This window comes from Oncorhynchus gorbuscha, linkage group LG03 (assembly GCF_021184085.1).
Source record: "Oncorhynchus gorbuscha isolate QuinsamMale2020 ecotype Even-year linkage group LG03, OgorEven_v1.0, whole genome shotgun sequence".
NCBI classification, from domain to species: domain Eukaryota; kingdom Metazoa; phylum Chordata; class Actinopteri; order Salmoniformes; family Salmonidae; genus Oncorhynchus; species Oncorhynchus gorbuscha.
The window spans coordinates 21,080,175-21,087,130 of NC_060175.1; positions in this window are offsets into that span (position 1 = coordinate 21,080,175).

Consider the following 6,956-nt stretch of genomic DNA (forward strand, 5'->3'; position numbering starts at 1 on the left):
ATAGAGTTGAGACTATGGACTGTCAATAATGACATCAAAATATGGTGAATTGGAACCCATGCACAGATTCTAATCGAGGGCATGGTTACCCACACTTGGTCCTGGGGCCTCTACTGTGTGTACGTTTTGTTTTTTGCCTTAGCACTACACAGCTGATTCAAATAACCAACTCATCATCAAGCTTTGATTATTTAAATCAGCTGTGTGGTGCCTGGGCCAACACCCAAACTTGCACCCAGGGGGCTCCAGGACCAAGTTTGGGAAAACCTGATCTAGGGTATATAACCCTCAATGATAATTGGTCTGTGTAAGCCTACTCATTGTCAAACTAATACCATTAAAGCAAAAACAAGTTAGTCACTCTAGAACATGTTAGAATGCTTACACTAGTCTTGTCACCAACGAGAGGTGCGTGTGTGATTATTTTTGGTGTGCCGGAGAGAGCATTATCGAATCCAAGAGATGGTGCATGCTAGACCCTTCAGAAAGTATTCATACCCCTTGACTCATTACACATTTTATTGTTACAGCCTGAATTCACAATTGATTAAATAGTTTTTTTCCCCTCACCCATCTACACACAATAACCCATAATAACATGATTGTGGACTTCAGGAAACAGCAGAGGGAACACCCCCCTATCCACATCGATGGAACGGTAGTGGAGGGGGTAGCAAGTTTTAAGTTCCTCGGCATACACATCACAGACAAACTGAATTGGTCCACCCACACAGACAGCATCGTGAAGAAGGCGCAGCAGCGCCTCTTCAACCTCAGGAGGCTGAAGAAATTTGTCTTGTCACCAAAAGCACTCACAAACTTCTACAGATGCACAATCGAGAGCATCCTGGCAGGCTGTATCACCGCCTGGTACGGCAACTGCTCTGCCCACAACCGTAAGGCTCTCCAGAGGGTAGTGAGGTCTGCACAACGCATCACCGGTGGCAAACTACCTGCCCTCCAGGACACCTACACCACCCGATGTTACAGAAAGGCCATAAAGATCATCAAGGACAACAACCACCTGAGCCACTGCCTGTTCACCCCGCTATCATCCAGAAGGCGAGGTCAGTACAGGTGCATCAAAGCTGGGACCGAGAGACTGAAAAACAGCTTCTATCTCAAGGCCATCAGACTGTTATACAGCCACCACTAACATTGAGTGGCTGCTGCCAACACACTGACTCAACTCCAGCCACTTTAATAATGGGAATTGATGGGAAATGATGTAAAATATATCACTAGCCACTTTAAACAATGCTACCTAATATAATGTTTACATACCCTACATTATTCATCTCATATGTATATACGTATATACTGTACTCTATATCATCTACTGCATCTTTATGTAATACATGTATCACTAGCCACTTTAACTATGCCACTTTGTTTACATACTCATCTCATATGTATATACTGTACTCGATACCATCTACTGTATCTTGCCTATGCCGCTCTGTACCATCACTCATTCATATATCTTTATGTACATATTCTTTATCCCCTTACACTTGTGTGTATAAGACAGTAGTTTTGGAATTGTTAGTTAGATTACTTGTTGGTTATTACTGCATTGTCGGAACTAGAAGCACAAGCATTTCGCTACACTCACATTAACATCTGCTAACCATGTGTATAAGACAAATAAAATTTGATTTGATTTGATTTGAAAACATGTTTTTAGAAATGTTTGCAAATTTATGGAAAAATTAAATACAGAAATATTGAATTTACATAAGTATTCACGTCCCTGAGTCGATACTTTGTAGAAGCACCTTTAGGCAGCAATTACATCTGTGAGTCTTTCTGAGTCTGTAAGAGCTTTCCACAGTTGGATTGTGCAACATTTCCTTTGTTATTTTCAACATTCTTCAAGCTCTGTCAAATTGGTTGTTGATCATTGCTAGACAAGCATTTTCAGGTCTTCCCATAGATTTTCAAGTAGATTTAAGTCAAATCTCGGCCACTCAGGAAAATTCACTGTCTTTTTGATAGGCAACTCCAGTGAAGATTTGGCCTTGTGTTTTAGGTTATTGTCCTGCTGAAAAGTTTTTATCTCCCAGTGTCTGGTGGAAAGCAGACTGAACCAGGTTTTCCTCCAGGATTTTGCCTGTGCTTAGCTCCCTTCTGTTTATTTTTTATCCTGAACAATTCCCCAGTCCTTAACGATTACAAGCATACACATAACATGATGCAGCCACCGCTATGCTTGAAAATATGGAGAGTGGTACTCAGTAATGTGTTGGATTGGATTTGCCCCAAACATAACACTTTGTATTCAGGACAAAAAGTTAATTGCTTTGCGACAATTTTTGCAACATTACTTCAGTGCCTTGTTTCAAACAGGATGCATGTTTTGAAATATTCGTATTATGTACAAGCTTACTTCTTTTCACTCTGTCAATTAGGTTAGTATTGTGGAGTAACTACAATGTTGTTCATCCATCCTCAGTTTTCCCCTATCACAGCCATTAAAGTGTGTATCAGTTTTAGTCACCATTGGTCATATGATGAAATCCTCGCCGTCAACTGAGTTAGGAAGGACACATGTATCTTTGTAGTGACTGGGTGTATTGATACACCATCCAAAGTGTAATTAATAACTTCACTATGCGCAAAGGGATATTCAATGTCTGCTTTATTGTTCTTTTTTTTACCCATCTACCAATAGGTGCCCTTCTTTACGAGGCATTGGAAAACCTTACTGGTGTTTGTGGTTGAGTTTGTTTTTGAAATTCACAGCTCGACTGAGGGACCTTACAGATAATAGTGTTTTTTTACAAATCAAATCAAATGTTATTTGTCACATGCGCCAAATACAACAGGTGTAGTAGACCTTACAGTGAAATGCTTACTTACAAGCAATTAACCAACAATGCAAGAAAAATACATCTTGAATAAAAAATAAAGATTTATTTAAAGAGCAGTAGTAAAATAACAGTACAGGGGGTACCGGTACATAGTCAGTGTGTGGTGGCACAGGTTAGTTGAGGTGATTGAGGTAATATGTACATATAAGTAGAGTTAAAGTGACTATGCATAGATAATAAACAGAGAGTATTGGCGCTCCGGTACCGCTTGCCATGCGGTAGCACAGAGAACAGTGTCATGTATTGTCATATATTGTCATGTCTTGTCCCTGTGCTTTCTCTTCTATTCGTTTCCCCCTGCTGGTCTTATTAGGTTTCTTTCCCTCTCTCTATCCCTCTCTCTCTCTATCGTTCCGTTCCTGCTCCCAGCTGTTCCTCATTCTCCTAACGACCTCGTTTACTCTCACACCTGTCCCCTATTTTGCCCTCTGATTAGGTCTCTATTTCTCTCTCGGTTTCTGCCTCTGTCCTTGTCGGATTCTTGTTTGCTGTGTCCTTGTTCCGTCCTGTCGTGTTTTGCCTTATCATCAGATGCTGCGTGTGAGCAGGTGTCTCTGTCCGCTACGGCCGCGCCTACCCGAAGGGACCTGCAGTCTGTTGCCGCTTATCCTGCAATTCCCCTCAACAACTAGAGGATTTATGTTTTCCCCGTTTGGACATTTCCTGTAAAGGATTGAGGATTATGTTATCTCTGTTTGGACTTTAATAAACTCAGTTTCTGTTAAGTCGCTTTTGGGTCCTCACTCACCCGCATAACAAACAGTCTATGACTTGGGTGGCTGGAGTCTTTGATGATTTTTAGGGCCTTCCACTGACACCGCCTGGTATACAGGTCCTGGATGGCAGGAAGCTTGGCCCCGGTGATGTACTGGGTCGGACGCACTACCCTCTGTAGTGCCTTACAGTCGGAGGCCAAGCAGTTGCCATACCAGGCAGTGATGGTAGTGATGCAACCACAGACACATCGATGAGAATGGGGGCATCATTTAAAAATCATGTTAAACACCATAAATGCACACGGAGTGAGTCCATGCAACTTATTATGCAACTTATTATGTGACTTGTTAATCACCTTTTTACTCCTGATCATATTTAGGCTCACCATAACAAAGGGTTTGAATACTTATTGACTCAAGACATTTCAGCTTTTCATGTTTAATTAATGAATTAAAAAACATATATCAACTTTGATACAATGGGGTGTGTAGGCCATTGAATAAAAAAATAAAAAAACATTTTATCTATTTCAAATTTAAGCTGTAACACAACAAAATGTGAAAAAAGTAAAGAGGTGTGAACACTTTCTGAAGTACATTCGTAAAGTATTCAGACCCCTTCACTATTTCCACATTTTGTTATTTTACAGCCTTATTCTAAAATGTTTTTTTTTTAATCCTCATCAATCTACAAACAATACCACATAATAACAAAGTGAAAACATTAAAAAAAAGTTTTACATAAGTATTTAGATCCTTCGCTATGAGACTCTAAATTGAGCTCAGGTACATCCTTTTTTCCATTGATCATCCTTGAAAAGTTTCAACAACGTCATTGGGTCCACCTGTCGTAAATTCAATTGATTGGACATGATTTGGAAAGGCACAGACCTGCTTATATAAGGTCCCACAGTTGACAGTGCATGTCAAAGAAAACACCAAACCATGATGTCGAAGGGATTGTCCGTAGAGCTCCGAGACAGGATTGTGTCGAGGCACAGATCTGGGAAAGGGTGCCAAAAAATATATGCAGCATTGAAGGTCCCCAAGAACACAATTGCCTCCATCATTCTTAAATGGAAGAAGTTTGGAACCACCTAGACTCTTCCTAGAGCTGGCTACCCCACCAATCTGAGCAATTGGGGGAGAAGGGCCTTGTTCAGGGAGGTGACCAAGAACCCGATGGTCACTCTGACAGAGCACCAGATATTCCACTGTAGAGATAGGAGAACCTTCCAGAAGGACAACCATCTCGGCAGCACTCCACCAAACAGGCCTTTATGGTAGTGTGGCCAGATGGAAGCCACTCCTCAGTAAAAGTCACATGACATCCCGCTTGGAGTTTGCCAAAAGGCACCTCATGACTCTCAGACCATGAGGAACAAGATTCTCTGGTCTGATGAAACCAGGATTGAAGTCTTTGGACTGAATGCCAAGCGTCACGTCTGAAACCTGGCATGATCACTACAGTGAATCATGGTGGTGGCAGCATCATGCAGTGGGGATGTTTTTCAGCAGCAGGGAGACTAGTCACGATCGAGGGAAAGATGAACGGAGCAAAGTACAGAGAGATCCTTGATGAAAACCTGCTCCAGCCAAGACAACGTTGGAGTGTATTTGGATCAAGTCTCTGAATGTCTTTGAGTGGCCCAGCCAGAGTCCGGTCTTGAACCTGATCAAACATCTCTGGAGAGACCTGAAAATAGCTGTGCAGCAAAGCTCTCCATCCAACCTGAAAGAGCTTGAGAGGATCTGCAGAGAAGAATGGGAGAAAATCCCCAAATACAGGTGTGAGAAGCATGTAGCGTCATACCCAAGAAGACTCGAGGCTGTAATCACTGCCAAACGTGCTTCAACAAAGTACTGAGTAAAGGGCCTGAATACCTATGTGAATGTGAAATTTGCATTTTAAATTTTTAATAATTTTGCAAACATTTCTCAAAAACTGTTTTTGCTTTGTCTTTATATGGTATTGTGTGTAGATTGGTGAGGGGAAAAAACAATGTAATACATTTTAGAATAAGGCTGTAACGTAACAATATGGAAAAAGTCAAGGGTTCTGAATACTTCATGAGTGCACTGTATATGGCTCTAAAGCATGCTACACAAATTAATGGGAAGGATAGACAATCCAAAATGATGACAATCTAGATCTCTCAATCATTAGGTATTGAGGCATTTTCCTAAACTGGATCTTTGCATCATAAAGGCTACTGTGGTACAGTACGCTTGCATTTGACTGTTGATGACGATGACATCACTATTGATTTGATAATGTCAGTTCTGATGTTATCCTTGATCAATGCATTGGAAGGAATATAAGTGTGTGGCTGATCTTAGTTTCATTCAAGGCACAATCTGGGATATTACCTGCTGTTCAATTGTCTTTTCAATTAGCATATCATATTGTAGGGAACATAGACTAACACCCAGCCATCTCGTCGAGAGACTCAGGATTGAGTTGGGCTACCCCCTGAATTCGTTATATTGGTGTGGGGACATGTTTTTAGAATGAAGGGTGTTGATTAGTGACCTTGGTACAACACCTTACCTGGACCTATTTGTGTAATGCATAAGGTGTTGGACTAACAGTCACATGGACCTGGGTTTGGATTTGAGAGTGGTTACATTTCCCCAGCAACATCCCTTAACTTTATACCAAACCAAACCTTAGGATTGTGGCTTTAAAGAGATTTGTAGCCGTGACCAGATGAAGCTTTAGTGCTATTTTGTTCTGAAAGGTCTTCATGCATAATGCTGATGTATCTCATGGTGATAAGCTTTTGGGCAATATCATACCAACATTGGACACCAAGCTTGTCACTATTTTATGAAAATGATCAATAAACTCAACGACATTGGCATGGTTATGGTTCTCAAGGGAACACTAACCATGTTTCCATGTAAACACTTGATTGACTAGCCATCATGATCTCCTGATCCCTATTCAGTTCAGACAATATTCGAGGGGATTAAATAATGAATGAATCCAGAGTAGGGTGACAAAAATCTTATAAAGAAAATGTCTGGGAACATCTCTTCAGTGTTGCCAAAGGATGATAGACAAAAAAATACTATACATTGCACTGGCATGTGCCATTGTTTTATTTAATTGTTTTATGTTTTTTAAATGACATTTTGTGTTTTCTGAGAGAAATTACATTCGTTGTCCAATTTCTGTTATGGTTGTGTCCAAAAGTGTATAATTTTCCATTTTTTATTAATAAAAATATTACAAAAACGTACACAACAAACTATTATGTGCAATTCAATGTGATGAGAGAATGCTGTGAATAAAATTACATTGCACCCTGTATGTTTATTTATCTACACTTGTGTCGTCATCAAGTGAAAACGTGACTTCAAA